A 14858-nucleotide genomic window follows, 5' to 3' on the forward strand; every position below is an offset into this window, starting at 1 on the left:
CTCTTCCCCCCACTCCCCCTCAGACCCTGGGTTTCCCACCCCCTACAAACACCACCGGTGGCCATGCCTCCCCTTTGAGCCTCCTCCAGCTCCCCTCCCCCCACACTGTCCCGGCTGCAGCCCAGGGATGGCTCAGACCTTCAGGCCCCTCTCCAGGAAACCTGGCTCTCCCTGCTCCCCAACCACACCCCCTAAACCTGCTGCCTCTCCAACTGGGGGGGTGGGGTTCAAGGCTCTCAGAGACCACCCAGCCCTCTCCGGGAAGCCCTCCCTGCACACGCCCTCCCTGGGCGGGCACACGGACTCGGTGCCCCTAAATCTCCCTAGCCCAGTCTCTTCCGAGCGCCAGACCTACCCGTCCCTCAGGCCCCCACCCCCATCTTCTCCTACTTCCGCCCAGATGCAGCAGCCGTTGCCATCAACCTTGGCTCCTCAAGCCAGTGACGCGCCCCTGCATCTGGCTCCGTGTCTGCAACTTTGCCTCCCTCCTCCCTCACCTACCACCTCCAACGTGTCGGGGAGTCTGACAGGCTCTCCCTCTGGGGACGGCTGCTTCTCCCACGGCCCCAGCCACGCCCTGCCCAATGGACCGGCCCCGGCCCTGGCTGCCACGGCTCTTCCCACCCCGCTCCGGGCCCCCAGGAGCTCCTGCTGCACAGGTGGCCTCCAGGCCCTGGTCCCCCACCACGCCCCACAACGCTACTCTGGCTGCTACCTCGCCTCCAGGGTCTGGTCGCTGGGAAAGGCTGCCCTTCACGTCACGCGCCTCTCAGCTTGGGGACCTGCCCTGACCCTCCGTCCTGACACCCTGTCATCTCCCCCATAGCAGTGGTCACTCTGGGGACCCTGCCCCTTGACCCTTCCCCATGGGCGTGGCCTGCCTTGGCCACTGCCTCCTGGGCACCTGCTATCTAGCCGGAGCTGGCAGGGGCACACAGGTCGCTAATGTCACAAGGGAATGAAAGGCCAGCAGTCAAGTGAGCCAGCCCCAAAGCCCTGTCTGTCCACACCCAGGACGCCACCCAGATCCTGACCCCATATTCTTCCGCCGGTCTCCCGCCTTCGCTGCCCTCCGCATCTCACCAGCTGCGTCTCCCCAGAGCCAGCTCTGACCAGGTGATGCCCCACCACGGCTCCTCGGCACGTGCGGCCCACGGCCCACACTCAAGGTCACCACCAGACCCAGTTCTCCTCCTAACCAGCCATCTACCCAGGCCATCGCTATGCACCATCCTGCGTGGCGCACGGACCATCCCCAGCTGCCCGCACACCCAGTGTGGGGGAGGGGACAGCCCGGCTCTAGGAATTGCGGGCGGACACTCCTGACGCTAGGGGTCAGCAGCGACTGGTTTCCAGGGGCCAGCAGGTCGGGTGACAGGAGCCTGCTGCCGTATCATGTGTTCCAGGCTGACCCGGTGGGCCTACCCTTGGTCTCCCCGAGGAGGGGCGAGGAGGGGCGAGGAGGGGCGAGGAGGGGCGAGGAGGGGCGAGGAGGGGCGAGGAGGGGCAGGGAGGGGCTCCCATGGAGGCAGGTCGGGGCCAGGCAGAGCTGTCCCAGCTGGGATGGAACACGGGAGAAAGGCAGAAGCCACCAGCGTGGGAGGAGCTCAGGTGAGGGGAGCACCGGAGAAGGCGGGCCAGGCAGCAACAAATGCTTCCAGAGCAACCTGGCAGGAGGGGGATGGCATCATTGGCCTCTGATGGGCAGGGGGAGGCTGGGAGACTTTCTGTGACACGAGCAACCACTGTGCACAGTGCACACACACACCCTCTGCCGGCCAGCCTCCCATCTGTCACCAGGGGCGCCTCTGAACCCAAGGCCCCAGCCCTGCTGGTGGGCCTGCCCCTCACTGGAGACAGCGGCCCCGGGGGTTTCCCTGTGTCCCTCCCTGTCCGGCCAGAGCCAGCCTCTCCCTCTTCTGACAGCCACCCCACCGCTCCTGGGGGCCGGAGAGCATCCCTGAGCCTGGAGAATACACACTGCAGGGGCCTCCCCGCCAGGCTGAAGGGGGCCCGGGCCTGGGAGTCTGCGTTTCATCAGCTCCCGGCAGATTCTTCTCTGCAAGTCTGAGAAATGCCCACATGGCAAGTGATCAGACCTGGTTAGCACGTTTCTTATTAGCCTGGTGGGGGTGGGGATGGGGGCCTTCGTCACGCAGGCAGGGAGGTGGCGGGGAGGGGACGGACCCAGGTCTCAGCCCCTCGGAAACTGGGCGGGGTATGAAGACCACCCCGACCCCACAGAACCCACGCCCGATCGCCCACACGTCCCAGCACCCCCCCCACCCGCGACTATTCTGCCACTCGTCCATCCTGCGGCTGAGCCTCCGGAAGCCCGGACAACACGGTGAACAGCATGGGGGGAGCGGGAGGGACGGTGGCTCCACCCACAAACCTGGAAGGAAGGGACACCCGAGGCGGAGCGCTGCGCCCCTCCCCTCCCAGAGTACAATCTCCGCGGAAAAGAGCCTCCCAAGCCTCAAGCATCGCTCTGGGAGCTGTGCCAGGTGCCGGACGGTGCTTCCTGCCCACTAGTGCCCCAGGGGTGAGCCCCCCGCCCCCCGCGGGTGTGAGACCCTGACCCAGCTGCCGGCTGTCAGGGGAGCTAAGACCTTCGCGGGCCCTCACTGTGTCAACGGCTGGGATCTGCCAGGGGCCACGCCGCCCGCCCGCGGGCTCCCGGATCAAGGATCTTGTACAGGGCCGGGGGGGGGGGGGCGTGGGGGGTGCGGACAGGGAGCTTCCCCTCCCTGATGCTGGGTTTGCATGCGGCTCCGGGACTCAGAAGCAGCCAGGGGCTCGCTCTCTCTCGGAGTGGCTCCCGCAAACACAAGTGTGGCCACCGCCCACGTTCTGTCACCGCCCACCTTGGGGCTGTCACACTCGTCCCCCGGCCGTATGGGGCATCGTGACATGGACCCAACGGCCTGAGCACCTGGTGCCGGCACCACCCAGCCTGCCCCGGGGGGGCCACCAAGCTCCTCGGTGCAGACCAGCCACAGAAGCGGCCTGGGCGCCTCCTCTGCGTGTCAGTGCGCCACAGCCCCAGTGGCCCTGCTGCCACCGTGCCACGGGAGGCCGACCCGTACGGTGTGGAGAGTCCGCCACCAGGACGCCCACCGCACACCTTCACGAGGTCAGAAGTCAGATTAGTGGTGGTTACCAGAGAGCTAGAAACCCAAACTCGAAACTTTATGCATCCCGAGACCCAAAATACTTTAAAAGCTTTATGCAGCAGGAGGGACAAGAGAGGGTGTGTGCAACACTCACCCCACAGAAGTGCAACAATGCACCATATTTCCGAGGACTCCAAATACATAACCTTGTACAACCACAGAATCTGAGGACCAAATGTCTCAGAGACACAGGTGACCCCGACGGCCCGTGCCAGAGGCTGCCCGCCCCCCCCAGGACCCACATCGCTAAGCTGACCAGATTCAAAGCAGAGGCTACACGGTCACGGGAGAGCCAAGCCCCCTCGAGGCACAGGGAAAACCCCTTCCCCGGCTTACGTGGACGTGCGTGGCCGATGCCAGACCCACCCCGTCTCAGCGTCGGCCGCACGGGCTCGAAGCCAACGGAAGACACAGGATGAAGCCTGGCCCCTCCCCAGGTCGGTGCGGTCCCACGGGTCTGTCACTTCTTTGACCGTAGCAACCCAGACGCCCCCGACCCCATTCGCCCGTACGGAGGGGCCCCACCAACCCCAACTCCCAGAAATTCTCAGCAGCCCTCGGTCCAACGCTTGGAATCCCATCGTTAGCCGCTCTCCGGTCAGAGCCGCGGCAAGAAAGGCAGCGGACGTCCCCAACCTGTCCACAGTCCGACAGAAGCAAGGCCCACACAGGCGAGGCCCAGGCACTGGCGGAGCGCAGAACACGCTCCTAAGGCAGGACGTGCTCCTTTGAGCGGACCCCTCACCCCAGCAGCAAGCCCGCAAGGCGCCCTCCTTGGGCCGCTGTCCCCACAACGGGCACAGCTCCAGCTGCCCGCTCTCAGCCGACAGAACGCGGAGCACGGCGGGCAAAGAGAGGAGTCAGCCTGGCCCCCGGCCCATGTTACGGTCGGTGGGGAGTCTGCGGCCACAGCCCACTGCCCGCTCTCCGCCCTCGGCCAACACACACCACGTGGTTTCTGAGCCCGTTGGCGGGGACAGAACGCACCCTGCCTGTGACCGCGGTGGGCACAGCCGCCGGGGTTACCTCGTGGAGGGAGAACCATAGCAGGAGCTCCTTGGAGCTGGGGCTGGGGCTGCATATCCCTCCGTGTGTTTTCTGGGCGTCCTGAGTGTCCCCCTCACAGGGGCCCCTGCAGCGACACGGCCTTGCAGGCAGGCTTCTAACACTTAACGAGGAGAAAGTGAAAGTTCCCTGCGGCCCCGCAGCCTCCCCGTGGGCATGACGTGGGTGCCACTTATCACGTGGAGATGTGAGCCAGAGCCAGGCCAGCCACTTCGCTAGGTGGGGCCTGAAACGGAGGCGGCTGTAAGCTCCAGGGAAAACGGGGCTGGCTCTGCGAGCGAGCGCACAGAGATCTCAGCAAGGCCGCCAGCGGGGAGACGCGAGGTGTGGGTTCAAGCACGAGCCGCGGGTATGTGGAGAGCGCGTGAGGGGCAGAGCGCCCACCCCCAAGCTGTCGGCATCCTGACCCGCCCGAGGACGCTGCCTACTCAGAAAGGGGGAATCACGGTTGCTGGTCGGACGGCCCTGAGATGGGGAGACCGGCCCTGAGGGACAAGCACGTGCAGTGGGCAAGGCCCGGGCGGACTGTCCAGGTCAGACTGAGGAGTGAGCCTCCGGGGGACCCAGGCCCTGCCGGGACGGGAAGAAGCCAGCCACACGTTCTACCACCCGTGCGCCGGGGTGCCATATCTGAGCCCAGAAGCACCCAGATTCAATGTTCCCTCCCCGGGGTTCCCTGAGGCAGCAGCGAGCTAGAAGCCATCTGAAACCCTACAGTGGCCAGAGCTGGGTCCTGCCCCCCCTTCCCACCCCCCTGCATAGCAGAGCGTGAGCTCCCCCTGCAAGTGTTTGCAGCCCCAGGGCCGCCATCCAGTCCTCCTCCACCTCAGCTGGGAACACGGAGGGTGCCCCCCCTGCAGAGGTGGGGCGGGGGCGGGGAGGAGAGGCAGACAGAAACAGCCCCCGAGAGGCTCTGTGCTTGGACCGGAGGGGGCCAGCTGACCACCCGGACACTCCGGCTGCCCGACAGAGGACCGGGTGGGAAGGAACAAGGAAACACCATCTCTGCTGTGCATTTACATCGGAGTGTGCTCAGAGTGTGCTCCAGGGAACCCAGGGGAGGCCCCCAAGCCCCTTCAGAGGCTCCGCGAGATTCTGTCTTGACCCACATTTGCACGGAAACAGCGGGCGTAGCGAGCGGACCTCGGCACAGATCAAGGCCGCAGCACGGGCCGTGGGGGTGCCCGTCCGTCTTTCTCCCCCGGCTCGCGCTGAAACGATAGAACCTGGCTTGGGTTGCAAACATCTGCGACGAAGCCGTAAAAATCACAGACCGTATCAAATCCCAACCGTCGCGCACAGGCTTTGTAGCATTCCGTGCCATGAACCTGAAAGTGCACGGCCGCTGGCCTCGGGGAAAAGCCCCGGGAACCGGCGGAGCGCGGAGTCCCTGATGTTTGCAGGGACTGTCACTGCCTGAGCTGGGGGACAGGACAGAGGCCTGCACTTACCCAGACGTGGGGAGCAGGGGGACACTTCCTAGAACGTGAATGGCTAGGCCGCTCCTTCGATGAAAACAGGTGAGGGTGTCTGTCGAGACTGGAGCTTTCCAGGGAGAGCTCCAAGTCGGGGGAGCTTCTAATCACGAACAGCTTCTTCGTGTGTGGAGACTCTTCTGGCAAGATGGGTGGGAACACCAATAAATGCTATTTTTTCTGTCTTTATGTTGTGAGATGGAGACGTTCCTCTCTGGGAGCCCAGGGGGCCCCACACGCAGGACGCTACGGAATTGCACGTGGTAAGAGAGTCACCCGCCCGGAGCAGACAGACGCGGGGGATGGAGGGACAGCAGGGTTTGTGAAGCTGGCCGTGGAAGGGAAGGGAAACCCGTGGGAACAGAAAATCCAATTCTCTCCTGGCCTTAGACTTTCTGAAAGTCAAATCCCGAAATCAAAAGTGACAGTGACACGCCGGGGCGTATAATGTACGTGGGGGGGGGGGGGGAACTGCATGCCCCCCTTGTATGAATCACCCCAATTTTAGAGCAAACGAGCCCACAGTGGGACCCTGCGGTGAACACGGGGACACCGCCTCCCGCAGACGCTGGCTGTGCACCTGCAGTCCGCGGGGCCTCAGAGCAGCCGTCCCCGCCCTTCCCAGGTAACTCCACTCTCACGGACAGGAGACCGGGGCTCAGGGAGGTGAACACGTACCATGTGAGCGTCCGGATGCTGTGACCCTCACCCAGGAAGAAGATAAATGTCCTTCCCACTCGAAGGAAAACGGGTGTGGTGGTACCCAGAGGTGGCTCTGAGGAAGGCTGGATTGGTAGCTGACCACAGGCCACCGGGAGCGAAGGATTCCCACATCACGCGCTCGGCGGATCGCTCGATGAAAGAGAAAAGCAGACAGTCTGGCGTGACCGCCTCAGTCGCCAAATTGTGGGAACCTTAAAGGGCCGACGGGCATTTGAGAAAACCGCCGGCTGCGGGAGGGACCGTCTGGGCGCTCGGCTCCCCTGGGACAGGCGTGCAGGGGAGGGCCACGGGGACTGGAGCCACGGAAGGCCCTAACTCCATACTCTGCACGGTCCCCCGGGGATGCTGGGAGTGGGGACACGGGACCAGAAGTCAGCCCGGACGAGGAACTCTGCGTCACCTGAGGCCGAGCCCCTCCACACGAGGCCCCCTCCTCCCCCGATGCCAGTCGCGGGGCCAAAACCACAGAGGTGTATTTTCTCCCAGTTCTGGGGGCCAGAGCCTGAAATCAAGGTGCGGGCACGGCCGTCTCCCGCCGAAGGCTGCGGGGGAGGGTCTGCTCCAGGCCTCTCCTCCCGATGGCCGATGGCCGTCATGCCTGGTGTCTCCTGGTGTGCAGACACATCACTCGGCTCTCTGCCTGTCTCTTCAGGGCGTTTTCTTTCTTTTTTTTTTTTTAAACTTGTTTTATTTTTTATTTTTTTAATTTACATCCAAATTAGCATCTAGGGCAACAATGATTTCAGGCGTAGATTCCTTAGTGCCCCTCCCCCATTTGACCCATCCCCCCCTCCCACAACCCCTCCCGTAACCCTCCGTTTGTTCTCCGTATTTACGAGTCTCTTCTGCTTTGTCCGCCTCCCTGTTTCTACATCATTCCTGTTTCCCTTCCCTTATGTTCGTCCGTTCTGTCTCTTCAAGTCCTCATATGAGTGAAGTCCTAGGATATGTGTCTTTCTCTGACGAATTTCTTAGCATGATACCCTCCAGTTCCACCCACGCAGTTGCAAATGGCAAGATTTCCTTCCTTTTGACGGCCGAGTGATACTCCATTGTACATGTAAACCGCATCTTCTTTATCCATTCATCCCTCGATGGACACTTGGGCTCTTTCCACACTCTGGCTCTTGTCGATGGTGCCGCTATAAACAGGGGGGTGCACGTGTCTCAGGGGTGTTTCCTTCTGGGCCCCTCCGTGTCTCACCCGTCTCTCACGAGGACGCTCTCACTGGACTTGGGGCCACCCTGATCGGGGACGACCTCACCCACAGCCTTCCCTCAGCCACACCCGTGAAGCTGTATTCCAAATAAGGGCACGTCAGAGGCCACGAACTTGGGGCACGTGCTTCCCCTAAGGACAGGGCCCCGCGGCTAACCAAGGCGGGAACCCGACGGGCCGCTCGCCGGCCGACGTCGGGTGCACGGAACGGCGGTCACTGCCGTCCGTGGGCGCTTCACGGTCTGGACCTCGGCGTGCCGTCCCGGCTGCGCCTCGGTGCGGACTCCACGTGCGGACGGACACACGTCGTCATCCCGGCGGCTGGCACTCAGGCCGCTCTCGCTCTTCAGCTGCTGGAGTAACAGTGGCACAGACATCCACGTGCAAGCGCTGGTGGGCCGCGCGTCGGGTCCCTCCTGGCGGACACGCGGGGTGGGAGGCTGCTGGGCCACGTGGGGATGGGCGTCACCCTCTGGGGAGCCGGCGGACGGCCAGGGCGGCGGCTGCCCCCTTTCACGTCCCCAGCAGCCGCGCCTGACGTTCTCTTTTCTGCACGTCCTCGAACACACTTGCCACCGGCTCTTCCTTCCAGCTGCCCTCGGGGGCGCGAGGCCGGTCTCGCCGCGGGTTTGATTTGTGTTTCCCTGGTGGCTTGTGATGGGACCACCTCCTGCACCTGTCAGTACGTGATCCTCTGCCCGCCCCTACAATTTTACGTTCATCGCGAAGGTGAGAAAACAGACGCTAAAGATGGTCTGCGTCTAAAAGTTCCGGAAATGACCCCCGGCCCCAGGAGCCCTTGGCCTTCCCGTCGCGGCCCCTCCCAGCCGCCCGACCTCAGGCGAACATCTCCAGGACCCTCTGTGCTCCTGCCGGCCCGACAGGTAACGAAGGAGTGACCTTGCCCACGTCTGCGGTCAGAAGGGAAGTCGGGCCCCTGAAGCCGGCAGGTGGAAACCACTCAGCAACAGGGATGAACACCCTTTCCCCAAGGCGACAGGAGCAGAGCTGGGGACACACTTGTTCCCACAGACAGAGGGACAGGAAAGGGAAGTCGTCACGGCAGACAGGTGACCTTGGCGGGGCCTCCGTGGCCCAGGGGAGCAAGCTCCGGTCCAAAGGCTGACTCCCTGAGCCTCCCTTGCCTGGTCTGCAAAGTGGGAGGGTCCCACTGGCCCCACAGGCACTGCCACGAGGGCCGCACTGCCACGCTGGCTCCCACCACACCCTCCCAGACCAGTGGCAGACACACTGTCACCCTCAAAGGCCGCTCTCCCCGGACAGCACCCGTCGCTTCCCACCCCCGCGGCTGCCCCAGGACCTGGCACGTTCCTCCCACACAGCGTCATCTGTGGAACCCGGGACCCTCCTTTACCTCGGCTCAGAGCAGGACTGCTGCTCGGCTGACCCCTGAGCCGGTGTTGGGGCAGAGGGGGTGGGGGGTGCAGGCCCTGCCTGCCCGCTGCCCCGTGGTCGGGCCGCCCAACCCCGGGGCCTCCAGCCTGGCACACGGCCCACCCGCAGGGGTTGGCACTGGGTCTCAGAGTTGGGCGCCGGGAGGGAGGCTCCCAAGGCAGGATCCTCAGACTCCCGGAACTTACAACCCAGAGGACGGTCAGCGGCCACCCCGGGTTTACACGGGCCCTGACCTGTCGCTTTTCTGTTTTTCCAGACCGCTGACTTCCCAAAATCACATTTTAACACTGAAAACGATACGAAGACATAACTCAGAACAGAAGACGGTTTCCCGTAAGAATTCGGCTTCTGAAGTGCCCAACCTTTCTCTTGCCCGTTTCATTGCAGATGAAATGTTCCACGGAAACACAGGTCCGCGGGTCAGAGTTTGGGAACATCTGCCGCATGTGAACGCTTCCGGCCCCCACTTGGTCTTACAGAGGAGGAAACAGAGGGTCCAAGTGGCTAAAGGCGCGGTCAGCGGCAACGCCAGGCGGGGCGCCCTCTGTCTTTCCAGCTGTATCACCACCGGGCAGACAGATCCCGCCGCTCTGAGCTGGAAGCCACAACTGCTCACGCGACAAAGAGCAGACACCGCTTGGGTTTCAAAATACGCTAAAAACGACCTGAGCAGAAAAAGGTCAGTTTCTCCGTCTAAATCCAGGTCCCGTGTCAGAGTCAATTGCACAAAGGAGTCCTCGCGCGGTCTTACTTTAACTGTCGTATCTAAAATGCCTCGGCTGTGATTTGTCAAGCACTCAACCCGTGTTGGGTTGTCATCGACTCGGTTTGGGGGGATACTCGTCAAAAGGGCAGCGGGAACTTCCGGGACAGCCTGGGGGGTGAGGTGCTTCCCACGGTCCAGCTCGGGCGCCCACGGGGGCTGGGGTGCGCCGCCGTGGACGCCCCGTCCCGTCCTCTCCTGAGGCTGCAGCTGGCTCCGGGGCCTGATTGGGACCCCGCCGTCTGAGAAGACAAAGGACTTGTGTACTGAACCCCAACACGTCCTTCCCTGTTCCCAGAAACACTTGTCCATGCGCGACCTTCCCGAACGCCCCCGACACCTGCTCGCTCCTTCAAAGCCAGCTGCGCCCAAACTCTACTCAAAGTCAAGGGACCTCCTTCCATCTCTGCCACGGAGTATGTCCTGGATTGTGGCCTCCCTGCGCCAGCACTGTGCGTGCCTCGGGGGTGACGACCGTTTTATCCCCCTCCCACCGGGGCTGGCGCCCTCCAAACTCCGCTCTGCCCCCGACAGGGCGAGCGCGGCCAGCTCCGATCGACCCCAGCGGGGCACGGGTCACCCAGGGACACCTGGGTAGCATCACCACCCCAGCCTCCCCTTGGAGTGTCTTTTTTTAATTGAGGCAAAGCTGTCCCCCTTCACGTGCACGATTCAGCAGCATTTAGAACATTAGCAGTGACGCACGACGCCACCTCCAATTCCAGAATGTTCCATCGCCCCCAGAGAAACCCCATACCCACTGGCAGCCACTCCCCTTGTTCCCCGAATCCCCCAACCCCCAGCCGCCGTTCATCCACTTCCCGGGCCCACGGGTTTGCCCGCTCTGGACGTTTCAGGAAAGTGAGATCAAGCAGCTGGGGACCTTTGTGCCCGGCTTCCTTCACTCATGTTTCCAGGTTTATCGGCGACACAGCTGCAGGCCAGGCGCTACTCCATCGTGTGGATGGACCCCATCAGTGGACAGGCATCTTTTTTTTTTTTTTTTTTAACATTTATTTATTACTGAGAGAGCATGAGCAGGGGAGGGGCCGAGAGACGGGGAGACGCAGAATCCGAAGCAGGCTCCAGGCTCCCAGCACACAGTCCAACACGGGGCTCAAACTCACAAACCGTGAGGTCGTGACCCGAGCCGAAGTCGGACACTTAATCGACGGAGCCGCCCAGGCGCCCAGGACGGGCATCTGTCTTAAGGGTGCTCATGGGCAGCTGGCAGGGACAGCCCGGAGTCACGCGGTCGGTAGAGCCGAAGCCTGTCACCCCTGGCTGTCACCAGCCTGAACCCTGGCTCTCCTGGCTCCTGTCATCATCCCCGGGGACAGGAGCCGCGGCCGGGCCATCTCCCTAGGAAGCAGCAAACGTGTGCAGGGGCTCTGTTGTGGGACACCCGGCCGACAGCATCCCCCCAGGGTCTAGCTCCTCTCGTGACGCACGACACCTGCTCAGCGTCACCTCCCCGCACCCACCTGCCAGCGAGGTCCTGCTCCCCACCATGCAGCCCCCACGCCTCTCTGTGTGCTGTGCCCTCTGTCCAGGGTGCCCTCCCCGGTCTTCTCCACACCAAATCCTGCCCATTCCTCTGAAACGTCAGAGGGCTTGAACTATGTCCCCCAAAGTGATATGTCTACATCCTAACCCCTGGTACCTGTGATGTGACTGTGTCTGGAAATAGGGTCTTTGCAGAGGTGATCGGGTTAAGATGAGATTATGCAGGACCAGGTAGGCCCTGGTCCCATCACGGGTGTCCTCCTAAGAGGACAGACAGATGCACAGAGCTCCGAGGGACAAGGGAGGCCCAGGTGGCAGCCCCGCCCACAGGCGCTGGGAGAGAACACCTCCTGCCCTGTCACGCGGCCCCATGGAGTGGCCCCGTCTGGACACTCACCCCGGGGCCCTGTCACTGTAGACCGTGCATCATTGCTCCTTATGTGCGGGTTTCACCTCCTGCACCGGACGAAGGTGGCCGCGGGGCAGGGGGCGAGGCTCGCCGTGTTAGGGCACCCCCCCCCCCGCCCCAACACCGGAAGGCTCGTGCTCCCCAGAGCATCGTTTTCCCTCCGCGCTTCCTTACAGCCACACCTGCTACGGAAGGCGAGTTAAACGCCACTCGGAGGCAGCGGTCGCGGCCCCTGGTTAGGCCAGGTCACTGTCCCTGTAGGGGTTTCCGTGGCTGCTGTGCCTCCCGGGGGCCGGCCGCTGCCGCCACCCCACAGGAGCCCCCGCACCCCATCAGGTCAGGCCTCGCCCTAGAGGCTCATCTCGAGCAGGTGACAAGGTGCCCAGTGTCCCCACGCCCGCCACCACACGGGCCCCACCAGGGCAAGCGCGCCTGCCCCCTCACAGACGGCGCTGTCGTGACGAGGGAAGGACCCCCACTTTCCGCTGGGTCTGTCCACCCAAACTGGCTCCGGCTCCCTCCCGAGCGCCTGCCGCCTCTGGCCCCCCTCCCTCCTGGCCCCTGTCTGACCGCCCGCACCCCCTCTGTGAGCCTCACCCCCCAGCTGGTCAGATGCCCCACAGCCTCCCTCCGGGCAGCGGGCAGCATCTCTGCCTCCTCCACTCCTTCTGCAAACACTGACCTTTCCCGTCCTGGGGAACCACGACTGGATGGAGCGCGTAGCCCCTAAGCAGAATTTCGTCCCAATTTCCACCTTTCTGTTCCAGATCGAAATACCTTTCCCCTGTCCTTCTTATTCCAGTGGCTCTCTCCGTCCCTGCCTCCCATCTCCCCGTGCCCTGTGCCCTCGTAGCCCCTTGGCCTCGCCTGCTGGTGGGGGGTCCGGGAGAGCCCCGCACTGTCTTCTGCATCGTGCGGTCTCCCCGGACCCGGGACGAGGGGCACACGGAGCTCAAACCGGAGTTCGTGGACACCTGCTGCATCAGCACAGGGGACCCACGGGGCCACTCGACGCCCGTGGGGGAGCTGGCTCTGGCTCCAGAGCACAGGAGGTGACCCGGTGCCCCGGCACGGCACATCTACCGGGCTCCCCCTTCTTGAAAACACCGTCTAGTGTAGTGAAATGCACGGAACAAAACTGACCGTCTTAACCACTTCGGAGTGCAGTTGAGGAACGTCAGACGCGCCCTCATGTGGTCCCGCTGCCGCCCCCACCATCCGTCCCCTCGACGACCTTCCCCTCTTCCCAAACTTGCCCCATTAAACTCCGTCTGCCCCGCCCCCAGTGCCCCCACCTGTTTGTCTGAACCCGACTCCTCTAGGGACCCCGTGTCAGTGGGACCCCACCGCGGCTGTCCTACATGACGGCCGATTTCACCGAGCACAGAGTCCTCCTGGCTCGTCTACCTTGTAGCAGGTGTGAGGAGTCCCTCCTTTTCCAGGCGGAGGAACATTCCACTGTGTGCATGGCCCACGCTGTCCTTATTGATGGATCCGAAAATGACACTCGCGTTGCTTGCGCCCTTTGGCTGTCGTGAGAAGCGCTGCTGTGCACACGGGCGAGCAAACAGCTCTCCAGGACCCTACTTCCAAATCCCGTGGGCGTGCGGCCAGCAGCGGGACCGCTGGGTCACGGCAATCGTCGTTACTTTATTTTTTAGGAACCACCGCGCCGTTTTCTGCAACAGCCGGTAGGGCGCAGAATTCGCAGCTTCTCCCCGTCCCCGGCACACTGTGTTTTGGACGGCGGCCACCCTAAAGGCCGCGGGTGGGACCCGGAGAACCCGTGGTGTGCTCACTGGCCGTTGTACATCTTCTTCATAAAACCCATATTCAAGTCCGTTGCCCGTTTCTGCCTCAGATGTCTGGTTTTGCTGGTGGGTTTTGCTTCTCCGTGTTCTGAGCCTCGATCTCTGGTCAAGTACGTGGTTTTCTCCCCCTCTGCGGACCGTGTCCCGGGAAGCCTGCCTCGGACCCTGTAGATGCATCTGCCAGGCCTGTGTGCAGCTAAGCACGGGCGGACGGGGGCTCGCTAGGGACGAGCGGGTTTCCCAGTCACTACCGAGGTGCCAGGGGCCCCTGCGGCCCCACCGTGGAGCCCCCAGCCCCACCGACAAGGGCAGCACGTTTTACAAAGTGCTTCACACCAGAATTTTCTCCTCTGACCTCACAAGGAGGCCACACCTTCATTTCCACGGGGATTCTCATCCCCGTTTTAGGTTCAAAGCTCCCCGTTTTTAGGAGCTCACCACAGGCCAGGCTGCTACCGAGCACTGTGTGTGCAGCCTCTGTTTCAAGGGCACCTAGGTCAGCGTCTGCTGTTAGCCCTAGCCACGGGGGAAGGACAGTAGAGCCCACAGGGCTCACGTAGCTTGTCACCAGGCTCGTGGAGATGTGGCACCCAGCCTGGGCTAACCGCTCCGCTGGAGAAGGAGATATGGAGGCACACAGACCCAGCACGGCCACCTGCGCGCGTGGTGAGGGCAACTCGTCTCATCCTTCCTCATAATCTCGCGACGCTGAGCACAGCCCACGGGGTGGCCCCAGATCGGGATCTCCCTGGTCATTTCACACTTGCTGTGGTCAGCGGAATAGCAGCCCCTAAAGTAGATCCTCGCAGGGGCGCCAGGGGGGCTCGGTCGGTAAAGCGTCTGGCTCTTGATTTCGGCTCAGGTCACGATCCGTTTGTGAGACCGAGCCCCACGTCAGGCTCTACACTGACTGACGGTCAGGAGCCTGCTTGGGATTCTCTCTCTCCGTCTGTCCCTCCCCAGCTTGCTTGCTTGCTCACGCTCTCTCTGTCTCTCTCAAAATAAACATTTAAATAAATAGATAGATAGATAGATAGATAGATAGACAGATAGATAAAATACATAAATAAAATAGATTCTCACTCCCAGAATCTGCAGATCTGACGAAATCAGAGGTCTTGAGATGTGGCAATCGTCCTGGATTCTCTGGGTGGACCTCATGTCACCTCATGTCACAGGCGGCAGGGGAGACACGACACACACAGCAGCCAAGAGGCCGTCTGACAATGGCCACATGCCAGGGGACGCCCAGAGCGCCCAGGAGCTGGAAGGGGCAGGACAACCCTCCCCAGCGG

The 14858-nt window shown here is 62.8% G+C and overlaps 1 long non-coding RNA gene across 1 annotated transcript; it reads left to right on the forward strand.

The window, feature by feature from the left end:
• The first annotated feature begins 1637 nt into the window (after nucleotides 1-1637).
• On the forward strand, nucleotides 1638-9830 carry LOC122234087. The gene is made up of 2 exons (XR_006211812.1): nucleotides 1638-2102; nucleotides 9462-9830. It is a non-coding gene; the product is annotated as an uncharacterized LOC122234087 (long non-coding RNA).
• The last annotated feature ends 5028 nt before the right edge of the window (nucleotides 9831-14858 follow it).

The sequence above is a fragment of the Panthera tigris genome, chromosome E2 (genome assembly GCF_018350195.1).
Source record: "Panthera tigris isolate Pti1 chromosome E2, P.tigris_Pti1_mat1.1, whole genome shotgun sequence".
NCBI lineage: Eukaryota > Metazoa > Chordata > Mammalia > Carnivora > Felidae > Panthera > Panthera tigris.